Source organism: Rhinoderma darwinii, chromosome 4 (genome assembly GCF_050947455.1).
Source record: "Rhinoderma darwinii isolate aRhiDar2 chromosome 4, aRhiDar2.hap1, whole genome shotgun sequence".
Lineage (NCBI taxonomy): Eukaryota > Metazoa > Chordata > Amphibia > Anura > Rhinodermatidae > Rhinoderma > Rhinoderma darwinii.
The window spans coordinates 373911941-373937364 of record NC_134690.1 but is presented as its reverse complement, the minus strand read 5'-3'; the positions used below and the strand labels follow the sequence as shown (position 1 = coordinate 373937364).

Here is a 25424-nt window from a genome sequence, read left to right as displayed (position 1 = left end):
AATGGTGGAATAATAAACACTGACCTCATCGGAGGTGAGCGATGCCTGAAGTTCATCAAATGTTGGTCTTCTTTTTTTTCTCTGACCTCCTAGATAAGTCATTGAGGTAAAAAAAACCGCTGTTTTCACATCACAATAATAGCACGTACAGTTGCCGGGGCAGATCTAGTAAATCAGAAATTTCACAAACTGACTGGCAAAGGTGGCATCCTATGACAGTACCATGTTTAAAGTTACTGATCGCTTCAGTACTACCCATAATTCTGAGCGACACTGCTGCGGTTTCCCTTGCAAGCGTCAGTTATCCTCTGTCCGACGGTTCCACCCAGATACTCTTAAGAATGGTCCAGATCGAAATGCAGCTTTCTACAGTATCTAAATGTCGATCTGTGCCGTGTTTATTGCCCTCATGTTCCGATGGTGGATATATATGTATGCCATGTCGACAGCGTGTTGCCGTAAAGTTGTCTAGTTGACTTTTACTGTCTGCCATCTCTTAATATGCAATGGTATTGGCCAGCGAGCCGAAGTTTGTGCTTTTTCATGTCTGCACTTTATTTTCATATATTCAAAAATAAAAGAATTTAAAAAACATTGTCTATCTGCCGACGTTGGAACAAACAAATCACTATTATTAAAGCATCAACTCAATTGTACAAGTTTCTTTGTTTGTTGTGGATTTTGGCTGTATATTTTATAAGCTATGTGTGAACTTAGCCCAAGGCCTTTTTCACATGGCGCTCAAAAAAAAGGACATGTAAATGCGTCAAAAATGCTAGCGGTTTTGCAAAGCGCTTTTTAAAATACAGGCTTTGACGCATTTTGGGCACATAATTAGGACTCCCATTGACTATGGGAATTAGGCGCATTTTCGTCGCATTTTACGCGCCAGGAATTAATGTGATGGTTCTTTTTTTACACATTGCGTTTTTTAAACAGGCATACACGTAAAAAAAACACGTCGTATGCACTACAATGCGCTTCTCCATTGATGTCAAAGCAAAGCTTAAAGCATACGTTTTTGACGCGTTTTTCGGAGTGTAAAACGGGTCAAAAACACACTGTGTGAACAAGGCCTAAAAGTCTATTGGTTGAGATGGTTGTACTAACAGGCTCCAAGGCTATATTACGTGCGATCATGGAAGATCGCTGGTAATATTAGCCTAGAGGGATGGCGGGCCCTCGAGAACACGTCTGTGTGCTGCGTCATGCAATTTTGAATAGCAAAAGTCTAAGACTTGTGATCTCATGTACTCATTTTAGGCTTTTATCACCATCGATAATTTACCGTAGTATATCGCACGGTGATTTACTGTAATTGGACAGTGGGATAATCACATGATGTAATATTGCCATGGGGTCCTTGGTTCGTGGAGCCTGTCTAACAATCCCTCTCTGTAGACCAGCCAAAATGGATCACCTGACAAAGTTGGTTTCTATACATCTCACACTTAGGCCTTATTTACACGAGCATGCGTACCTTGGACGTGAAAAACTGTCGTTTTTCACGGCCGAGGTGCATACGTGCTCGGCGCTGTGGGACGCGATGTCTCTCATACCCCATAGATGAGAGTCTATGGAGGGATGCGTGATAAGATAGGACATGTCCTATTTTCCCACAGACCCTTCACACGGTCCGTTGAAACAATGGCTGTATGAACGGCCACATTGAATTACATAGGTCCGTGGGACCGCCACTGTTTCAACAGCCGTTTAACACGCTCGTGTAAATAAGGCCTTACATTTGGCCCACAAATCAGGACTTCAGAGGGCCACAGCCCCTTTGTTGTATAGATCAGTGGTGGTCCCAGCCTAATGGTATGCCATAAATACACAACTCTGGAAAACCCTTTTAATACAAAGTAGATCATCAAACGCTATGTTAAGCTAAAACATAATTTTTTTATATCATCTCAATTGTATTGCAACTTGCCTTTTATAGCCCTTTAAAGTAGTAAAGCAAACTGCACGCAAATATCCAACCCAGCGAGTGTCTATACACGACTTTCAAGCCTTGCATCTCCTCTCCCAAAGTGCATTAGCAAAGGGCCCGAGGCAATCTTAACTTTTCCACCAGTAATTAGTATCACAAAGATTACCACTTTAATTACACAGCTCCGATGGCAAGTCATAGATAAGTTAGAAAAGCCCATCAATGTTATGTTCTAACTAATAATTCGGCCTCATTTGGAGGTGTTTTTCTTAACTCAGATCAAATATCATTAGAATAGATTGTCATAATTATTCGGATAATTTTTAAGTAGAAGACGAGCTTCTTAATAAGATTCCTTTCTTCTCATGTGTCAATAGTTTCAATGAATTTCCCAGTTGTGAAAATGGCGTTCAAGAAGATATTTCTATTTATTAAATGGTAAGTCCGTCATTATATTATACAGAACAGAAGAAAATGGCGACCGCGCTCTGCGAACACCAATGCCACCTAAGCCACTAAATATAAATAAATACGCATTACTGCTAAATCTACCTACAATAGGGAGGAGACAACTATATAAAATAATGTTAGATCACAAAGAATTGTGTAAAAAATAAAAAAACTGAATTCTACATAACATTAAAGCGGTTCTCCAGGACTTTACAAGTAATGGCCTCCCTTGGAACCCCCGACAGTCAGAACATTGAAGGGGCTGCAACGCTCCTGCAAGTGCCGCATCCCCTTGTTCACACGGCGCTCAAAAAACCCGGTGTGTAAACTGTGTCAAAACCCTAGCGTTTTTGTAAAGCGCTTTTTAAACTACAGGTGTTTTTTATGTGTTTTGGATGCGTTTTTGGCGCGTAATTAGGACTCCCTGGACTATCAGAATTAAGCGTGTTTTTGGCGCGTTTTACGTGCCAAAGAATTGACCTGACGTTTTTCTACACGACATGTTTTATAAACACGCACGCGAAAAAACGTATGCACTACCAATGCGCTTTCCTATTGATGTCAAAGTGGATCCTAAATCAAGCGTTTTAGACGCGTTTTTTTGGCATGTAAAACGCGTCGAATACACACCATGTGAACAGGGCCTTATAGTTTACACAGGCACAGTGACTCGCACGTACGGTGGCTGTGCCAGGTACTGCAGCTCATCACATTCAGGTGAAGAGATAGCCTGTAGTACTAGGCAGAGCTGCTCGTGTGGGCAAACGTGTAAACAATGAAGGGAAAGCGGTGCCCACAGGGCGTCAGACCTCCACCGATCAAATGTAAATGTTCAAGTCCTGAAGAACCTCTTTAAAAGTATTATAACATAATTCAAAAATGATATCCATCCAACTCCTTTTCAGCTCTTTGGCCCTTTTCACACCTTTCTGAAACATTTTCATCTATAAAAAAAAAAAAAAGTATAGAAAAGTCTCACCACAGTCGTCTAACAATATCTCAAATGTGTAGGGGATAGTATAGCTCTTCTTAAAGGGTAAATCTAACGTTGCTGGCGATCTCATGTCTAAGCAAAACTTAAAATCAGACGTCGGGAAACGCAACCCACATATTGGGGCGATACGGTTACCAAGGGAACCGTATGACAACTCTCCTGCAAAACTCCTAGAAACAACATAAACGGTTTTAACAATGGTCGTCAAACATATGGCATATGTTTTCTGAAATGACAATAGAAAAACAAACAAACAATAAAAAAAATTTTGGGGGTTAAACATGTGCCAGATCTTTTACAACGTACAGTGACACCTCTCCAAGAGATCACATCTTTGAGAAGACCACCCCTGATTTCGAGACCAAATTTTTCAGTGACAGGTTTTCCATTCTCTCACATCCATGTATATTCGCCCTGTGGTCCTGATTTTCTTTGAGGACCACTCCTTTAGGGGGTCCTATTTCACTGCTATTTGTGTGGTCATCTGCATGAGGTATCACTATACAGTAATACTATACAGATTTTCCCTTGGATATCAGGCCATATCCATAGGGTGTACACATTACCTTTCACACCAAGTTTATTTTTTTAGGCAAGAATCACACATGCAGTTTTTATGCAGCTTTTGACTCATGCAAAAGAAAGGAAAGGTATAAAGAAAAGACTGATGCATTCCTGTGTTTGGCTCCAAAAACTGAGCCAAAAATTCCATCAAACCTGTGTGTGTGATCCTGGCATTACAGGGAGTCTGTCACCAGAATGTCCGAGTTAAACTAGTAACAGGGTATTGTAGGGGAGACTAACCGGTTTCTAGGGTTTTATTTTCATTTTCTGCTTACTGCCTCTTTTGTAGAGAAATAAGTTTTATAAAGCTTATGCTAATGAGCATTTAGGTTACCATTGCACCTCAATGCTCTTACGTCGCTCCCCAGTTCAACCCCCCCTCCCTCCACTCTTAGGCTGGGTTCACACGACCTATTTTCAGACGTAAACGAGGCGTATTATGCCTCATTTTACGTCTGAAAATAGGGCTACAATACGTCGGCAAACATCTGCCCATTCATTTGAATGGGTTTGCCGACGTACTGTGCAGACGACCTGTCATTTACGCGTCGTCGTTTGACAGCTGTCAAACGACGACGCATAAATTGACTGCCTCGGCAAAGAAGTGCAGGGCACTTATATACATTATATGCAGGACACTTCTTTGCAACGTAATTTGAGCCGTTCTTCATTGAACTCAATGAAGAGCATCTCAAGATATACGAGCGTCACAGACGCCTCGTATATTACGAGGAGGAGCATTTACGGCTGAAACGACGCAGCTGTTTTCTTCTGAAAACAGGCTGTCATTTCAGCCGTAAAAGCCAGCTAGCGTGTGAACATACCCTCACAGTGATTGACAGGGGCCAGGCAGCGTAATCGGCGCGATGGATATGGCCTGATATCCAAGGCAAAATCTGCACGTGTCTACAATGGGAAAACAATCCACAAAAAATAGGGCAATGTTGAGGATTTGAAAACACAACGCATGCACTCAAATCTACACTGATCTTTATATGATGTCCCTTTGGAGTTTTACCGGACACATCACTGCACGAATCATGCGCTGTATCCCCTATTACAGCCCCATTCACATTACAAGAACGACACTTTGTCACATAAAACTGCAAAGGTAGTGCTGTGCTCGGTCCCCTTCCTTCACGTGATTGTTAGGGTTCCTAATAGTCAGACCCCAACTCATCACGCAATGATGGCATCTTCTGGGGAAACCTTTCAAGCTAGGCATCCTCACAATCTCGAAGATCCAAATTAACAAAGCACCAACTGCCCCCCATCAGCCATGTGTTTTATGCAATTATTCATGATCAGATTTAGGAATAGAGACTTTTTCATTGCAGAGTTACTATAATTTGGGTCACTACTATTTTATTTTTACAACACATAGGCCAAACCTGTTCACCAAGTCATTTTATAATTGTATTCACCAACAGTCCAAAAACCAATCCAGACGGTGGCATGTTGTGAGGACAGTCACTGTAATATTTAGCTGAATTCCAAAATAATTGCTAATACTATAGTCATCTTACAGCAAGTTACTGTGGATAAAATGAACAAAAAAAATATATAGACAAATTGTGCCACCTAGTGGTTCAAATATGGAACATGTACATTTTATAAAAGATATCAGTGGTCTGCAACCTGTGGCTCACCAGCTGTTCTGAAACTGCAACTCCCAGCATGCACGAAAGCTGCAGGCAATCTAATCTAAATTTTCTGTACAGCTAAATGCAATTTATTGTTCCCTGTTATCAGCTCTTCAAGGCTGGGGAGAGACTGAGGCTGGGGCTAGACGTCGGCTCTATTCACATGACAGGGTCCGAGTGTCATCCATTCCGTTTCTGTTCCCGGGCTGTGTTTCCGTTTTTATCGGCCGATTTTGACCCGTTTTGCATCCGTTTTTTTCCCTGTCCGTTTTAAAAACGGATGAATTTCATTTGTATATTTTTTGCCACACACTTCCCTCTGTAGATACTGCCACAGCCCCCCTGTAGTTAGTGCCACACAGCCCCCCTTGTAGGTAGTGCCACACAGCCCCCCTTGTAGGTAGTGCCACACAGCCCCCCCTTGTAGGTAGTGCCACACAGCCCCCCCTTGTAGGTAGTGCCACACAGCCCCCCCTTGTAGGTAGTGCCACACAGCCCCCCTTGTAGGTAGTGCCATACAGCCCCCTTTGTAGGGAATGGCGCACAGGCCCCCTGTAGGTAGTGCCACACAGCCCCCTGTAGGTAGTGCCACACAGCCCCCTGTAGGTAGTGCCACACAGCCCCCTGTAGGTAGTGCCACACAGACCCCTGTAGGTAAAGGACTTCTCCTGGAGCGGAAACACCGGTCACAGCGCCGAGGATTAAGCTTCAGAAGTCTCTGACGTCACTCTGTCCATATATGGCCATAGTGACATCAGGGAATTCTCCTGGAGCGGAAACACAGACAGCAGCACTGGGGAGTCCTCTTCCAAAGTCCCTGATGTCACGGTGTCCATATATGGACACAGTGAAGTCAGGGACTTCTCCTAGAGCGGAATCCCCAAACCCCGGGCACAGCGTTGCCGAAGCTGTGGCCGGGAATTCCGCTCCTACAGGGGGCAAAAAAATACCCTCCTCCTCACATGCACTTCGCACTGTGGGGCGGAGGAGAGAGCGAGCGACAGAAGACACGGCCGTCACTCGGAACACATTCCAGTGATGGCCGTGTATTACCCGGCCCCATAGACTTCTATAGGAGCCGGGCGGCCGGGAGAACGGCCAAAAATAAGGCATGTTCCATTTTTTGATGGCCATTTGGGGTCTATTGTTCCTACTGTGGCCGTGTGACGGACGTTTTTTGACGGCCGGGAAACCCTGTAATGTGAAACCCTGTCACGTGAATAGGGCCTTAGAAAATGTTCATACAGGACAGATATGATGCGTAAAAGCACACAGCGCATCCGTCCTGGACGCCGCAGGGAATTCCGGCCCAAAAAAACACACCAAATTGTCCACTGCGGAAAACAGCACATAAAAAACACCAAAAAATATACTCGGCGACGCGGCCCTCTGACGTTCTGATGCCCGGCTTCCAGGTATGATGTTTCATCCCATGTGACCGCTGCAGCCTGTGATCGGCTGCAGCAGTCACATAGGATGAAACATCATACCTGGAAGCCGGGCTGGACGCAGGACCAGAGAGATCTAGGTAAGTGTGAAATATTTTTTTCTGAGTTCCAATTTTTGCAGCAGAATCGCAGCTTTTCCACTGCAAAAGTCGGAAAATCTGCAACAGACAAACAGCGATTCCGCAACATAGATTGACATGCTGCGGATTTATTTTTTTTAAAACGCACCACAGGTCAATTTTTAAAAAAACCTCAACTTTTTTTTTTTTTTTACGTAGCGTGTGGATGAGATTTATTAAAATCTCATCCACTCTGCTGCTACTGTAATATGCTGCGGATTTTCCACAATGAAATGTGTTGCAGAAAATCTGCAGTGTTTACGCTACGACTAGGGCTACACACAGAGCATTTATCTCATTACAAATAAATCCATAGGAATGCATGGAGTCGATTGAAAATCTGTTAAAATTCGTTTTAGACTGTTGACTCTGGCTTTGTATCCTTTTTAGATCTTCAGGAGAGGTTTAATATTTCAAGGACAGTTTTTTTTCATGACCTCCAGCTACGACATGCTTGGTGTGCCCAATTTGGATCTATGTCACCTCAGGTGGGTTTCTCTAGGTTGGAAGACCTTCTTGGCGCTCCAGATCTTTCAAAGGTCCTCACCCAGGTATACACCTTACTGACATCCCTTGGACATTGACCGTTTGATAAGGCATTTATGCGATGGAGAGGGGATGTCCCTGACTTGGCAGAGGAGGACTGGAATGAGGTGGCACTTTCTTTTTTTGATTCAGTGGTCAGTGCTAGGGATTTTCTGATACAGTCTCGGTTTTTACATAGGATCTATTACACACCAGTCAGACTCCAGAGGATGGGAGCATTAACTTCAGATAGTTGTTCTCGCTGCCAGTCGGATGTTGGTACTTATTTACATTGTATGTGGATGTGTCCCAGAGTTGCCCCCTTTTGGTCAGAGGTAGTGGAGTTCCCTTCAAACACACTTTGAATTTCCACCCGTTACCCCTCAGTTGTGCCTCTTGGGCATTCTGAACGAAGTTATACAGAGCCATTATGACAAGACATTTTTTTGTTTTGTTCTTTTCTGTGCCAGGAAGATTGTAATTATGGCCTGGAAGGATACGGAGGGTCCGAGCTTGGCACATTGGAAGCAATTGGTGAACAAATATATACCCATGTATTAAAAACTATATCTCAGCAGAAGATGCCCAGATAAATTTGGTAAAATTTGGTCAAGGTGGTTGGAGAATCTAGAAACTGCGGTCTAGGGCCGGATTCACACGAGAATGTTCGGTCCGTAAAGGATGGAACGTATTTCGGCCGCAAGTCCCGGACCGAACACACTGAAGGGAGCCGGGCCCCTAGCATCATAGTTATGTACGATGCTAGGAGTCCCTGCCTCTCCGTGGAACTACTGTCCCGTACTGTAATCATGATTACAGTACGGGACAGTTGTCCCGCAGCGAGGCAGGGACTCCTAGCGTCGTACATAACTATGATGCTAGGAGCCTGGCTCCCTGCACTGTGTTCGGTCCGGGACTTGCGGCCGAAATACGTTCCATCCTTTACGGACCGAACATGCTCGTGTGAATCCAGCCTAATTGTTACTTATTGAATAACAGTAGTTGGGGGATGGGAGGGTCAGGGCACTAGGATGAATGTGAGTGAATGTTAGGTGTCTCAGGTGTTCTTCTATGTCCTGTATATGCAATTTATCTGCTTTGGATTGATTCTTATTCACTGTACTAATGCCTTTCTGAATGTCTTGCTTGGTATGTGCTGTATATTTGTACGTGTTTTGTACAACAAAAGTTTGAAAATAAAGCCTTTTAAAAAAAATAAAAAAATTGTTTTAGACAAGTGTTTAGCTCTTAAATCCCAGGACCTAGTAAAAAAAAAAAAACGCTAGCAAATCTCTTGACTGGAGTGTTTTTGAAGAGAATTTCAAGCTACTCAATGCATTCCTATGGACAGCGATTTATCATAACGATTATTTGTACTGATAAATTCTCTGTGTGTAGTCCTTGCCTAAACAGCGAGTTATCACTCACTACAAAAAAAGTCTTGGTCTAGTCCCAGCCCGATTGTGGTCTGAACTAGACGCAAATACAGAAGACAAATCGATCAACCAATGTTCCAGGTTCATCACAAACCTAGCGATTCGATTACCAATGCGCCCTAAAGACAAAAAAAAGCAGAACTCGAATTGCCCAAAACAAAAACAAAAAATCATTTAAAAAAAAAAAATAGTACATGCCAATTAAAGAGATATATATATATATTCTATATTATTTAAACGTTTTCCTTCAATAGCTCCTTCAAGTCACACAATACCAACACTTAATAGAAGATGCAATAAAGCAGATGTTAGGGCTTATTCAGACGAACGTGATATACGTCCGTGCAACGGACCTATATTAGTCTATGGGGCCGTGCAGACAGGTGCGTGATTTTTACGAAGCGTGAGTCCGCTGCGTAAAAGTCACGACATGTCCGTTCTTTGTGCGTATTTCGCGCATCACGCACCCATTGAAGTCAATGGGTGCGTGAAAATCACGCGCACCACACGGAAGCACTTCCGTGTGCCGCGCGTGATTCGCGCAACAGCAGTGAAAAGGATGAATGTTTACAAACATACAAATGGAGTGTCATAATGATGGCGGCTGCGCGAAAATCACGCAGCCGCGCATCATACAGGGCTGACACGCGGAGCTGTTAAGTGCCTTTTGCTCACACAAAATGGCGCGTTGAATCCGGCCTTAGGGTTTGGTCAGACTGGGGCAGTGTCTAAAGTTGTCAACCAAGAGGAGGTGCAGTGAAGGAAATAAGTATTTGATCCCTTGCTGATTTTGTAAGTTTGCCCACTGTCAAAGACATGAACAGTCTAGAATTTTTAGGCTAGGTTAATTTTACCAGTGAGAGATAGATTATATAAAAAAAAAAAAAAGAAAATCACAAAGTCAAAATTATATATATTTATTTGCATTGTGCACAGAGAAATAAGTATTTGATCCCCGACCAACTATTAAGAGTTCAGCCTCCTCCAGACCAGTTACACGCTCCAAATCAACTTGGTGCCTGCATTAAAGACAGCTGTCTTACATGGTCACCTGTATAAAAGACTCCTGTCCACAGACTCAATTAATCAGTCTGACTCTAACCTCTACAACATGGGCAAGACCAAAGAGCTTTCTAAGGATGTCAGGGACAAGATCATAGACCTGCACAAGGCTGGAATGGGCTACAAAACCATAAGTAAGACGCTGGGTGAGAAGGAGACAACTGTTGGTGCAATAGTAAGAAAATGGAAGACATACAAAATGACTGTCAATCGACATCGATCTGGGGCTCCATGCAAAATCTCACCTCGTGGAGTATCCTTGATCCTGAGGAAGGTGAGAGCTCAGCCGAAAACTACACGGGGGGAACTTGTTAATGATCTCAAGGCAGCTGGGACCACAGTCACCAAGAAAACCATTGGTAACACATTACGCCGTAATGGATTAAAATCCTGCAGTGCCCGCAAGGTCCCCCTGCTCAAGAAGGCACATGTACAGGCCCGTCTGAAGTTTGCAAATGAACATCTGGATGATTCTGAGAGTGATTGGGAGAAGGTGCTGTGGTCAGATGAGACTAAAATTGAGCTCTTTGGCATTAACTCAACTCGCCGTGTTTGGAGGAAGAGAAATGCTGCCTATGACTCAAAGAACACCGTCCCCACTGTCAAGCATGGAGGTGGAAACATTATGTTTTGGGGGTGTTTCTCTGCTAAGGGCACAGGACTACTTCACCGCATCAATGGGAGAATGGATGGAGCCATGTACCGTCAAATCCTGAGTGACAACCTCCTTCCCTCCACCAGGACATTAAAAATGGCTCGTGGCTGGGTCTTCCAGCACGACAATGACCCGAAACATACAGCCAAGGCAACAAAGGAGTGGCTCAAAAAGAAGCACATTAAGGTCATGGAGTGGCCTAGCCAGTCTCCAGACCTTACTCCCATCAAAAACTTATGGAGGGAGCTGAAGATCCGAGTTGCCAAGCGACAGCCTCGAAATCTTAATGATTTACAGATGATCTGCAAAGAGGAGTGGGCCAAAATTCCATCTAACATGTGTGCATACCTCATCATCAACTACAAAAAACGTCTGACTGCTGTGCTTGCCAACAAGGGTTTTGCTACCAAGTATTAAGTCCTGTTTGCCAAAGGGATCAAATACTTATTTCTCTGTGCACAATGCAAATAAATATATAGAATTTTGACTATGTGATTTTCTGTTTTTTTTAAATCTATCTCCCACTGGTAAAATTAACCTAGCCTAAAAATTCTAGACTGTTCATGTCTTTGACAGTGGGCAAACTTACAAAATCAGCAAGGGATCAAATACATATTTCCTTCACTGTATGAACGGTTTTTCGGCTGTGTATGGTGAGGTTTGTTCAACTGTTTTACTATATGCCAAGTGGGCGTTGTACAGAGGAGTGTATGACGCTGACCAATCAGTGACCAATCAGCGTCATACACTTCGTTCCATTCATTTACACTGCAGATAGCGATATAGCTATATCGCTATATGCAGCCACATAAACACACTATAACATTACTGCAGTGTCATGACAATGAATATACATTACCTCCAGCCAGGACGTGATGTGTATTCATTATCCTGACCACTTCTGTAGCGTCTGTGTGAGACTAAAGCACAGCACAGCGAGATCTCTCTGTAAATGACAGTTTACACCGTAATGTCGCGAGACTACGCCTGCTGTGCTGTAAATCACAGAGCAGTGCAGAGAAGTGGTCAGGATTCTGAATAGACATCACGTCCTGGCTGGAGGTAATGTATATTCATTGTCCTGACACTGCAGTAACGTTATAGTGTGTTTATGTGGCTGCACATAGCGATATAACTATATCGCTAGTGCTGTGTAAATGAATGGAGAGAAGTGTATGATGCGGATTGGTCACTGATTGGTCAGCGTCATACACTTCTCTCCACAACGCCCACTTGGCCATATAGTAAAACACGAACAGTTGTCCATTGAGAAACTCATTAGCATAAAGCTAATATAGGTCATAACTCGGTCAAAAATTATCATTTTTCCAAATAAAAAACACCGCTGTTATCTACATTACAGCGCCGATCACATCATGTACATTATAGGCCATTTATAATGTGGTGACAGAGCCTCTTTAAGATGTGTTTAAGATATGTTTAAGATTCAGAAGTGTCCTGATAATGAAAACACATGATCATCCAGCCTGGACGTCATGTGTATTCATTATCAGGACACTTCTGAATCTTTTCTGTGAGATTTCCAGCAAGGGAAACGAAATCTCGTTTACCTCCGTAATCTCGCGAGATTTCGTTTCCCTTGCTAGAAATCTCAAAGAAAAGTGTCAGAAGTGTCAGAAGTGTCAGCGCCGATCCCATGCAATAGGAGATAGTGATTTGAGAATCTGGTGACAGAGCCTCTTTAAGCATATTCTGCTATACATTTCAGTTTTTAGCATTTGAAATACCACAGTATATTTATAGTTTACAGAAAAAAAATATATAAATTACAAACGAATCAATATGACAAAAGCAGAAACTTCAAGGCCGATACATACTAGGCGAGACCCTCCCTCAGGCAGCGCTTTACACTATGTCATCAGCAACAATGATGAATGGGACAGGCTCAATTAGTTTTGCATGACATATGGCTTGTTTGCGACGTAATCCTGCAACGCATCCTACTGTATAGGCATTTAGTGACATACTCTTCACTCAGCCCCCCATCCTTCTGTGTAAATGCTGCACGGGGCAACTGACGGGCTGTGGAGAACTGTAGCAGCTGGAATCCCTGATGCTATGTCCAGGGAATCAGGCCCTGGGGAAGCTCCTGACAAAAAAGGTACGTCAAGCACTTCCCCAAAGTCCCCAGGTACTCACCTTCTTCACTGGGAGTGTACTCACCTCCTGCACCACCCTCGTCCATGCTGCCTGCACCCCGGCCTCCCTGCAACAGAGGATGTCTGGTGACCCCTCTCTTGATGCCCCATTCCCAAGGCCTTTGTAACCCCCTGCCAACCGCACGGCAGCCCGACTATCCGCCCTGCAAAGAAGTCGGAGCCCCAGGAACATAATTGTCCATATATGCATCAAGGGACTTCAGCTGATTTGAAGGCGGAATAGTCGGGCCGCCATGCCAGTGGCAGTAGCGTACAAAGGCCACACAAATGAGGCATCAAGAGAGTCATCTGACTCCCTCTAGAGCAGGGAGGCCAGGATGCGGGCAGCATGGACGAGGGCAGTGGAGGTGGTGAGTGTGCTCCCTGACCACTTCCCCCTGTGGCCCTGTTCAGGAACCTACAGTAATAGAACTGTCCATAGAAGGACAGTGACATCACTGGCAAAGAAGAAAAAATATCACAGCACCGGAGACATAAAATAATTTAAATATAACGGGTGCAAGCCTCAAAGGAGCCTGATCCAAAGTTCCATAGGTACAATCCAGAAATAAGAGACAAGGCAGCACATCCCAAGACAAGTTGAATTTATTCACCCACAACTGCGACGTTTCAGTTCAACAGGACCTTTCTCATGCACTGAAATGTCGCATTTGTGGGTGAATAAATTCAACTTGTCTTGGGATGCGTTTTGCCTTGTCTCTTATTTGTGGATAGTGACATCACTAGGGCTTCCCAATGTATCCATTAAAACAGAGACCAGTGACAGATACCTTTCCTAGACACTTTTCATATTTGGAAAAGTTGCAAGCAAAAGCAGGGGAAATGTGGTATTACATGACACCTATTTAAAAAACAAATAAAACATGGATGACCATGGTTGCACCTAGTCTGCCAATATGGAAGGTGGACTTTCCAGACATAAGTATCCATGAGAATAGTATTTTTCAATAGTGACAAAGGGGCGCACATACAACCAATGTAGAAGTTGCAGCTGCGTAGAGGCACCAGAAGCGAAGTAATCAAGAGACCGAAGTCTTGACAGACGTAGGTAGTGCAATGTATTAGAAAAAAAGAAATCTGACAGGTGGGACTTAAAAAAAAGTATAAAAAAAAAAAGTGTAAAAAAAAAAAAAAAAAAAAAAGTGAAAAAAAAAAAGTTTTAAAACATAATAAAAGTTTCAAGTAATAAAATAAAGCACAATCGCCCTGTTCCCTTTTTATTAAAAAAATAATAAACCATACGTATTTGGTATCGCCGCGACCGTAATGACCTGAGGTATAAAAATATTATATTATTTATTGCATGCGGTGAATAGCGTAAAAAACAAACCCGTAAAAAACGATACCAGAGTTTCTGTTTTTTGGTCACTTTGCCCTACAAATATTGAAATAAAAAGTGATCTAAAAGTCGCACATATCCAAAAATGGTACCTTTAAAAACTATAGCTCGTCTCGCAAAAAACAAGCCCTCATACAGCTCCGTTGACAAAAAAGTTAAGCAGTTATGGTTCTCACAACTTGGCGACAGAAAAAATACATTATTTTTGCAAAACTTATTTTATTGTGCAAAAAGTTGTAACACATACAAAAAAGTGCTATAAATTAGGTATCGCCGGAATCGTACTGACCCGCAGAATAAATTTAACATGTAATTTATAACGCGTGGTGAACGCTGTATAAAAAAAACCATACCACAATTGCGTTTTTTTGGTTACCTGGCCTCCCAAAAAATAGAATAAAAGGTGATCAAAAAGTCGCATGTACCCCAAAACGGTACCAATAATAAATACAGCTCATCCTGCAAAAAAAAAAAAGCCCTCATACCATTACGTCTATGAAAAAATAAAATTAGTTAATGCTCCAATAAGTCAGGAAATAGAAAATATGCAGTTGTGCCGGCCTGAGGGGAGCATTTCCTCTGTTTCAAGAGGCGATTTATCAGGGCCCTAAAATTAGGGAACCAGGAAGGGGAGGGTCCAAACATATCCGCTGGAAGCGACGGAGCCCGTATTATACCAGGACAACACTTTCCAGCAAAATTCCCCAAACTGCAAAGGTGCAGAGTGTGGACCAAAAGGGGCATAAGAAAGGACACCATATATCAGTGCGACACCGGCCTGTGCAGAAAGGATTGCTTCACAGCGTAACACACATCTATGGATCATTTTATATTTTTTTTACCCCACTATTATACCACCTGACTATGCCCCTTATATACTCTGCCCAGCTTACATGTACCCCCACATTATAAACGGAAACACCAGCAATACTCAAACAAAACTACTACCAAGCAAAATCCGCTCTGCAAAAGCCAAATGGCGCTCTCTCCACTCTGAACCCTACAGCGTGCCCAAACAGCAGTTTCCTTCCACATATATGGCATCGCCATACCCGGGAGAACCCTTTTAACAATTTTAGGGGTGTGTGTCTCCAGTGGAACAAGCTGGGCATGGCATATTTGCCACTGAAATGGCATATCTAGGGAAAAATATAAATTTTTAATTTGCACCTGTGGGGTGAAAATGCTCACTACACCCATTAATAAATGCCTTGAGGGGTGTAGTTTCCAAAATAGGGTCACTTTCTTTTTATTATTTCACATCTGGGCCTCTGCAATTGTGAACCAATACTTTGTAAATCGCCAAATTAGGCCTCAATTTTACATGGTACTCTTTCACTCCTGAGCCTGCTCGAATTACAGGCAAAAGATTAGGGTCACACGTTGGGTGTTTCTAAAACCGGGAAACAGCGCATAATAATTAGAGAGCCGTCTTGTTATGGTGGCATAAGCTGGGCACCACATATTGGCATATATATGGAAAAAAATCCCATTTTTACTCTGCAACATGGAGTGCACACTAATTTCTACAAAACACCTGTAGGGTTAACATGCTCACTACACCCCTAGGAGAATGCATTGAGGGGTGTAGTTTCCAAAATGTGGTCACTTCTGGGTGGTTTCGACTGTTTTGTTCCCACAGGCTCCCAGAAACCAATCCAGCAAAATCTGCACTCCAAATGGCGCTCCTTCCCTTCTGAGCCCTGCCGTTGTCCAAACAGCAGTTTATGACCACATATGGGGTATTGCCGTACTCGGGAGAAATAGCTTTACAAATGTTGGGTTCTTTTTTTCCTTTATTTGTTAAGAAAATTTAAATTTTCTAGCTAAAGCTACATCTTATTGAAGAAAAAGGATTGTTTTTATTTTCACTTCCCAATTCTAATATATTCTATGAAATACCTGTGGGGTCAAAATGCTTACTACACACCTAGATAAATGCCTTAAGGGATGTAGTTTCCTAAATGGAGTCACTTTTTGGGAGTTTTCATTGTTTTGTCCCCTTAGGGGCTTTGCAAATGCGACATGGCCTCCGCAAACCATTCCTGCTAAATTTGATCTCCAAAAGCCAAATAGCGCTCTTTCCCTTCTAAGCCCTGCCGTGTGTCCAAACAGCCGTTTATTACCACACGTGGGGTATTGTTTTACTCGGGAGAAATAGCTCTACAAATTTGACAGTGCTTTCCTCCTTCAGTCCTTGTATAAATGAAAAAAATAAATAAATAAATCGCTAAACCTACATTTTCTTTGAAAAAATGTAGATATTCATTTTCTCGGCCTACTTTCAATAATTTCTGTAAAAAACCTTTGTGGTCAAAATGCTCACTACACCCCTAGATCATTTCCTTGAGGTGTGTAATTTCCCAAATGGGGTCACTTTTGTGGGATTTCCACTGTTTTGGCACCACAAGAGCCCTTCAAACCTGACATGGTGCCTAAAATATATTCTAATAAAAATAAGGCCCCAAAATTCACCAGGTGCTCCTTTGCTTCTGAGGCCGGTGCTTCAGTCCAGTATCACGCTACGGCCACATGTGGGATATTTCTAAAAACTGCAGAACCTGGGCAATAAATATTGAGTTGGATTTTTCTGGTAAAACTTTGTGTTACAAAAAAAATTGATTAAAAATGAATTTCGGCAACAAAAAAAAATACGAAATTTGTAAATTTCACTTCTACTTTGCTTTAATTCCTGTGAAACGTCTAAAGGGTTAAGAAACTTTCTAAATGCTGTTTTCAATACTTTGAGGAGTGCCGTTTTTTAAATGGGGTGACTTATTGGGGCTAATATATAAGGCCCTCAAAGCCACTTCACAAGTGAACTGGCCCCTGCAAAAATAGCCTTTTGAAATTTTCTTGAAAATGTGAGAAATTGCTGCTAAAGTTCTAAGAAAACGTCCTAGAAAAATAAAAGGATGTTCAAAAAACGATGCCAAACTAAAGTAGGCATATGGGGATGTTAATTAGCAACAATTTTGTGTGGTATAACTGCCTGTCTTAGATAGTTTCACTGTATAGTTAGATAGAATCTAATTGTGCTCCCACAATATAAAGAATTTTAATTATAAGGTTCACTGAATTGACAACTGAGTAAAAAGATATCTTTAATAGTAACTAATTTAAAAACAGGGGTAACACACCACTGTGACATAAGCCCCACCGTGAAGATTTAAAAAAAGTATTAAACAAGGAAACACTGAGTTATTATGATACCTATATCTCTGTGTATAAACGATATTTGTAGGAATCAGCATATACCCAGGGCACAACAGTAGCCTGTCTTACAAGCAGATACATTTAAATTGAGAAAAATACTAATTTTTGCAATTTTTCGATAAAATTTGGTCTTTTTCACAATTAAATACTGAACATATCAATCAAATTTTGCCAGTTAAATAAAATCCAATGTGTCACGAGAAAACAATCTCAGAATCGCTTGGATAGGTGAAAACATTCCGACGTTATTACCACATAAAGTGAAACATGTCAGATTTGAAAAACGAGGCTCTGTCAGGAAGGTCAAAAGTGGCCAAAGAGGGAAGGGGTTAAAAGCTATGATCGGTCATGTATGGGGATGAACAAACGTTACTATGCTATGATCGTTTGTCCCCATACATTTTCAGCATGTCGGAAGCACATCTTCCTGTTTACATATGGAGATGTGCTGCCGACCACGAGTCGATTAGCCGATAAACGAGCTCGTTCATTGGCTGATCGTTGCCTAGTTTACACAGGGCAACAATCGGGAACGAGCGCTCATATTAACAATCGTTGCCCGATCATGGGCCCGTATAAAAGCAAACGCTTGTAAAAAGGGCCTTTACATTACGACATTGGAGGTGACTAGCAGCTGCTCATCCCTCCCGCCTGTAAAGAAATAATATAGTATGTACATAAAGCGGAGCTAGGTGGCTCAGCAGTAAGTGCCAGCAGAATAATATTACGTCATTCATATACTAATCATAATGCGAAGGAAAAAAAATAAAGAAAATCCACTTACCAGTGAGAGGATGGGCTCTTACTATAAAACTTCTGTCACCGAAGAGCAGCCAAGTAGTGGAGATATTGTTACTGCAGCTTGCGGGGGTTCTCTGCCCGGCCGAGCGTTCATCCCACTGACAAGAGTGCAACCCTATCTGGAGCGCTATTGTACGACTGATGTAATGAGCCTGTAATTACCCTATCAATAATGTATACATCTATCACTTTTCCTAGGCCTGCCTTCAAATTATAATGTGTATATATGTAAAAATCCTTTATTCCAGCAGGAGTGAGCAGAGAGCGTCCAGAGAATCACATGGATTTAGAAAAGGGAATTATAGGGTACACGTAGCGTATACACTGTGGATTTTCCGCAACGGATTTGAACAAATCTCTTCCACACGCTGTGCAAAAAAAAAAAACTTTCCTGAATTGACCTGCGGTGAGGTTTTTTTAATCCGCAGCATGTCAATTTATGCTGTGGAATCGCTGCTTTTCTGTTGCAGGCTTTCCCCATTGAATTCAATGGGAAGGTAAAACCTGCAACAAATAGCAGATGTTGAGATTTTTGCAAAGGCAAAGATGCGATTACGCCACAAAAATTGCAACTCAGAATAATTTAAAAAAAAATAAATTTTATACTTACCCAGCTTTTCCGTCCAGGCCGGCCTCCCGGGATGATGTTTCATCCCGTGTGACTCTTGCAGCAATAACTACGAATAAGTGTAAGGTTTTTTTTGTACCTGCTGTTTTCCACAGCACAAAAAAACTGCACCACAACTTGGTGCGGTTTATCAGACGGAATTTCCTGCATGCTCCAGGGCGGATGCACTGTGTGCTTTTACGCGGCGTATCCTTCCTGTGTGAACACACTCTAAAAGGACGAGGTCAGAGGTATTTATAAGGCCGGATTCACAGGAGCGTGTGCGTTTTGCGAGCGCAAAAGGTCAATAAAAGCTCCGTGTGTCATCATCATATGATGCGTGGCTACGTGATTTTCGCGCAGCCGCCATCATTATGACACTCTATTTTTATGTTGCACGTGGTGCTTTTCTGTTTTCATTCATAGTTTTGACTATAGTAGCGCGCATCACATGGAAGTGCGTCCGTGTGCCGTGAGCAGTTTTCACACACCCATTGACTTCAATGGGTGCGTGATGCGCGAAAAACTGGCAAATATAGGACATGTCATGAGTTTTACGCAGCGGACATACGAGGCGTGAAAATCACTGACAGACTGAACGGCCCCATTGACTAACATAGGTCCGTGCGAGGCGCGTGAAAACGTATTATACGTTCGTCTGAATAAGCCCTTAGAGAGGACATGCTAACAAAAGCCCCCAGACCTGCCCTGGCTATTTGTCTATTAGGCCGTTTTGCACTGAAAGGCCATAAAGCTTTGGTATACTAAAAATTATTTCAGCAATACAAAGATCGCAAAGTGAAGTTCCCTAGTGCAACTAAAACAATAATGAAGATGAAAAAGGTACGTTTAAAATGCCCTCTCCCTCCCCCACATAGCTTTTTCAGCAGTTTTGATGTTTAAAAAAAAAGCTGAAAAAGCGATATGGGGAGGGAGAGGTTCCATTTAAATCTACCCATTCAAAAAATTTAGAGCTGTGTATCAGAAACCCACAGATTTTTTTTAATTTTGAACCTAATTCCATTTAAAAAAAATTAATTCAAGGGTGAATAGTCCCTTTAAAGCCCCTGTTTCTCATCCATTCCACAAAGGAACCGACGACAAATTACTAAAAAAAAATTATGCCATTGTCATAAATCCCGCAACGCATAGCAGTTGTTGCCTTTTTTGCAGCGGATTCGCAGCGATTCCGCCACAAAAAACGCAACTCAGAAAAAAATCTTATACTTACCCAGGATTCTGTGTTTCTTCCTCTAGGCCGGCCTCCTGGGATGACGTTTCATCCCATGTGACCGCTGCCACAGCCAATCAGAGGCTGTAGCAGCAGTCACATGGGATAAAAGTCATCCCAGGAGGCCGTCCTGGATGACATCAGAGGGCAGGCCTCCTGGGATGACGCTTCATCCCATGTGACTGCCGCTGCAGCCAATCACAGGCTGCAATGGTCTCCTGGGATGAAACAAAGCAGACCGGCTATGTGCTGCAGTTTTCTGCAGTGGACATTCCGGGCAAAAAACGGCACCACAGTTTGGTGCGGTTTTTAAGCTGCGTGCTTTTACGCAGCATATCCGCCCTTATGAGTTAGTGCACCGCTCACTCGGCTTTCCGAGGAAAGCCGATCCGAAAAAGAAGCGGCACATCGCTAACTAAGATCGCTTCGCTTTAGCGATCGATGGGGGTCTCAGTGCTTGGACCCCCACCGATCAAAACTTCAGACATGTCACTATGACGTGTCAAAAGTTTTTTTAAAACTTTAGTTATATTTGTCCAAGCCAGAGAGTGCCAGCATACAGTGTCAGCTAATGTTTCCAATTAACACAAAAAAAAAAAAACGCACATCCTCCGCCTCCTCACTGCCAGGAAGTGACATGTACACTGCCAACAAGCAGCGCCTTGCACGCCACTTCCTCTCCTGCCGCTGATCTCCATCAATAGAAATCACCGCACTAGGAATCTGGCATATTCAGTGACTGCTCCTGCTGAAGAGACAGACTTATCTGCAGGTAGTCGGGGAGATCTCCCCTCGTTTTACGAGACTCTCTGACAATCCAATGGGGTTGGAAAATATGTGTATTCATAAACAACGTGAATCTACAGTTCTGGTCAGTCACGTCACTGGACCCATTGATTCCAATGTTAAAGAAGAGACAGATCGGATGACGTCATTTACACCAAATGCTGTCCGTAACTCCAGGGTGTAACAAGGTGCTCCTGGGCCCAAGTACAAAATCTGGGAAAGGGCCCCACATCTACGATCTGCCATTTTGGCCACGTGCACATGATGCGTATTACATGTGGATCTGCTGCACAGATTTTCTTGAAGAATAATACAAGAACCAGCAAAGTAAACTAGAACACAAGTAATCGCAGCTACACGTTGAAGAATTTTCCGCATGTAAATTAACCTGAAGTGCGAGTTTTAAATTGTTTCCGTTCTTGTTTACTGCAGTAATGATGTACCGTTTATCCACGTGACCAATCACTGGCCTCAGCGGTCACATACATGCTAGAATGGCGGAGGCCAGTGATTGGTCACGTGGATAAACGGTACGTCATTACTGAAGTAAACAAATACAGCGGAGAGCACCGGCGCTGGAGCGGAGGAGTTTTTATTGGCGATGTTACGTTTGGTTTGTTACTTTTTTTCGGACACGCCCTTTAATAATACCAGTGTCTTCTTATGTGGCAGAAGGGCCTTTGGGCCAACTCAAGCACCATGGCCTGGGTGCGGCTTCTACCTCTACACCCCCTATAGGTACTATACAGTCATTGCCACAACAAACAATTAGGCATGTTTATCAGCGCCATTACATTAGCTTTCTGGCGTAACCGCACTGAAGATTATTGCGTCCATGTTGAACGCCATATCTATCGAGCCCTCCGACACATTCTAGTAAAGTGGGTGTGGTCTACAAGTTACACGGTCCGACTGATTCATACATTTTCTGCGCAAAAAAGTGTCGGTTCGGTAGCCATGTTGTATTCTTTGAATAACATGCGGCCTTGTACGTGAGCCTGACTGATACCTCTACTTATATCTGATATTCACCAAGCTTGGTGACAAACTTTGATATAGCATTATGGATCTGGAGATTCATCACTTCAAATAAGTCAATGACAAGTCTAGGAAAGTTGGGTGACGACCTGTATGGGCATAGCAAGGGCAGCTATAGGCACAGATACAACTACAGGAGGAGCATAGAGCAGATTAGATTTAGAGGGGAGTTCTCCATTGTGAATGAGTAATGTAGCAGAGTTGTATCTAATCACTGGCGCCCTGCACTGTGCAGGCGGCCACACGGTACACACTGAGGAGAGGACAGACATGGCTCCTACCTCCCGTACAGTCCGGGTCCTCCGGTGTAGTATACCACAGACGTTACGTAGTCAGCAGTCCCGCCTCTTACTCTACGGCGGTGTCATCCGGCAAGCTGAGGCCTCGCGCCGTCTCCTAGCAACACAGCAACCTTCTCCGTGTAGTCAGGGGGCGCGTCAGGACGTCACTCGCTGCTGAGATTTCGCCATTATTACAGTGGTATACCTCCCAATGTATAGTGACCACGGGGGTGACGTCTTGACACTATAGAAGAAGCAGGCTTTATTTTCATTACAAGCCACTCCCGCACAGGGGACCCTGAGGATGGCTGGAAAGAATGCTGGAACGTTAACAGCGTCCCTAGAATACTGCCGCCTGACCGCACTATACAGTACAGGCTGCGGTACCGTCACTATACAGTACAGGCTCTATACAGTACAGGCTGCGGTACCGTCACTATACAGTACAGGCACTATACAGTACAGGCTGCGGTACTGTCACTATACAGTACAGGCTGCGGTACCGTCACTATACAGTACAGGCTGCGGTACCGTCACTATACAGTACAGGCTGCGGTACCGTCACTATACAGTACAGGATGCAGTACAATCACTATACAGTACAGGCTGCGGTACAGTCACTATACAGTACAGGCTGCGGTACAGTCACTATACAGTACAGGCTGCGGTACAGTCACTATACAGTACAGGATGCGGTACAATCACTATACAGTGCAGGCTGCAGTACAGTCACTATACAGTACAGGATGCGGTACAGTCACTATACAGTACAGGATGCAGTACAGTCACTATACAGTACAGGATGCAGTACAATCACTATACAGTAAAGGCTGCGGTACCGTCACTATACAGTACAGGCTGCGGTACAATCACTATACAGTACAGGCTGCGGTACCGTCACTATACAGTACAGGCACTATACAGTACAGGCTGCGGTACCGTCACTATACAGTACAGGATGCGGTACCGTCACTATACAGTACAGGCTGTGGTACAATCACTATACAGTACAGGCTGCGGTACACTCACTATACAGTGCAGGATGCAGTACAGTCACTATACAGTACAGGATGCAGTACAATCACTATACAGTACAGGCTGCGGTACAATCACTATACAGTGCAGGATGCAGTACAGTCACTATACAGTACAGGATGCAGTACAATCACTATACAGTACAGGATGCAGTACAGTCACTATACAGTACAGGATGCAGTACAATCACTATACAGTACAGGATGCGGTACAATCACTATACAGTGCAGGATGCAGTACAGTCACTATACAGTACAGGATGCAGTACAATCACTATACAGTGCAGGATGCAGTACAGTCACTATACAGTACAGGATGCAGTACAATCACTATACAGTACAGGATGCGGTACAATCACTATACAGTACAGGATGCGGTACAGTCACTATACAGTACAGGATGCAGTACAATCACTATACAGTACAGGATGCAGTACAGTCACTATACAGTACAGGATGCAGTACAATCACTATACAGTACAGGATGCAGTACAATCACTATACAGTACAGGATGCGGTACAATCACTATACAGTGCAGGATGCAGTACAGTCACTATACAGTACAGGATGCAGTACAATCACTATACAGTGCAGGATGCAGTACAGTCACTATACAGTACAGGATGCAGTACAATCACTATACAGTACAGGATGCGGTACAATCACTATACAGTACAGGATGCGGTACAATCACTATACAGTACAGGATGCAGTACAGTCACTATACAGTACAGGATGCAGTACAGTCACTATACAGTACAGGATGCAGTACAATCACTATACAGTACAGGATGCAGTACAGTCACTATAAGGTGCAGGATGCAGTACAATCACTATACAGTAAAGGCTGCGGTACCGTCACTACAGTACAGGCTGCGGTACAATCACTATACAGTGCAGGATGCGGTACAATCACTATACAGTACAGGATGCAGTACAGTCACTATACAGTACAGGATGCAGTACAATCACTATACAGTAAAGGCTGCGGTACCGTCACTATACAGTACAGGCTGCGGTACAATCACTATACAGTACAGGCTGCGGTACCGTCACTATACAGTACAGGCACTATACAGTACAGGCTGCGGTACCGTCACTATACAGTACAGGATGCGGTACCGTCACTATACAGTACAGGCTGTGGTACAATCACTATACAGTACAGGCTGCGGTACACTCACTATACAGTGCAGGATGCAGTACAATCACTATACAGTGCAGGATGCAGTACAGTCACTATACAGTACAGGATGCAGTACAATCACTATACAGTACAGGATGCAGTACAATCACTATACAGTTCAGGATGCGGTACAATCACTATACAGTGCAGGATGCGGTACAATCACTATACAGTACAGGATGCAGTACAATCACTATACAGTACAGGATGCAGTACAATCACTATACAGTACAGGATGCGGTACAATCACTATACAGTGCAGGATGCAGTACAGTCACTATACAGTACAGGATGCAGTACAATCACTATACAGTGCAGGATGCAGTACAGTCACTATACAGTACAGGATGCAGTACAATCACTATACAGTACAGGATGCGGTACAATCACTATACAGTACAGGATGCGGTACAATCACTATACAGTACAGGATGCAGTACAGTCACTATACAGTACAGGATGCAGTACAGTCACTATACAGTACAGGATGCAGTACAATCACTATACAGTACAGGATGCAATACAGTCACTATACAGTGCAGGATGCAGTACAATCACTATACAGTACAGGATGCAGTACAATCACTATACAGTACAGGATGCGGTACAATCACTATACAGTACAGGATGCGGTACAATCACTATACAGTACAGGATGCGGTACAATCACTATACAGTGCAGGATGCAGTACAATCACCATACAGTGCAGGATGCAGTACAATCACTATACAGTACAGGATGCAGTACAGTCACTATACAGTACAGGATGCAGTACAATCACTATACAGTGCAGGATGCAGTACAGTCACTATACAGTACAGGATGCAGTACAATCACTATACAGTACAGGATGCGGTACAATCACTATACAGTACAGGATGCGGTACAATCACT

General features: G+C 43.2%; 1 protein-coding gene across 2 annotated transcripts in view; it reads right to left on the bottom strand.

Moving 5' to 3' along the window:
- Positions 1-25424, bottom strand: part of WDPCP (WD repeat containing planar cell polarity effector) — a 306972-nt gene that overhangs the window by 262931 nt on the left and 18617 nt on the right. The window contains exon 1 of one of the 2 annotated variants that reach the window (XM_075863143.1): positions 22309-22654. The exons of the other annotated variant lie outside the window; for it this stretch is intronic. The gene's annotated coding sequence lies outside the window, so the exon portion shown is untranslated. Of the gene's footprint in view, positions 1-22308; positions 22655-25424 lie in introns of those variants that run through there. 2 annotated transcript variants of the gene reach the window in all.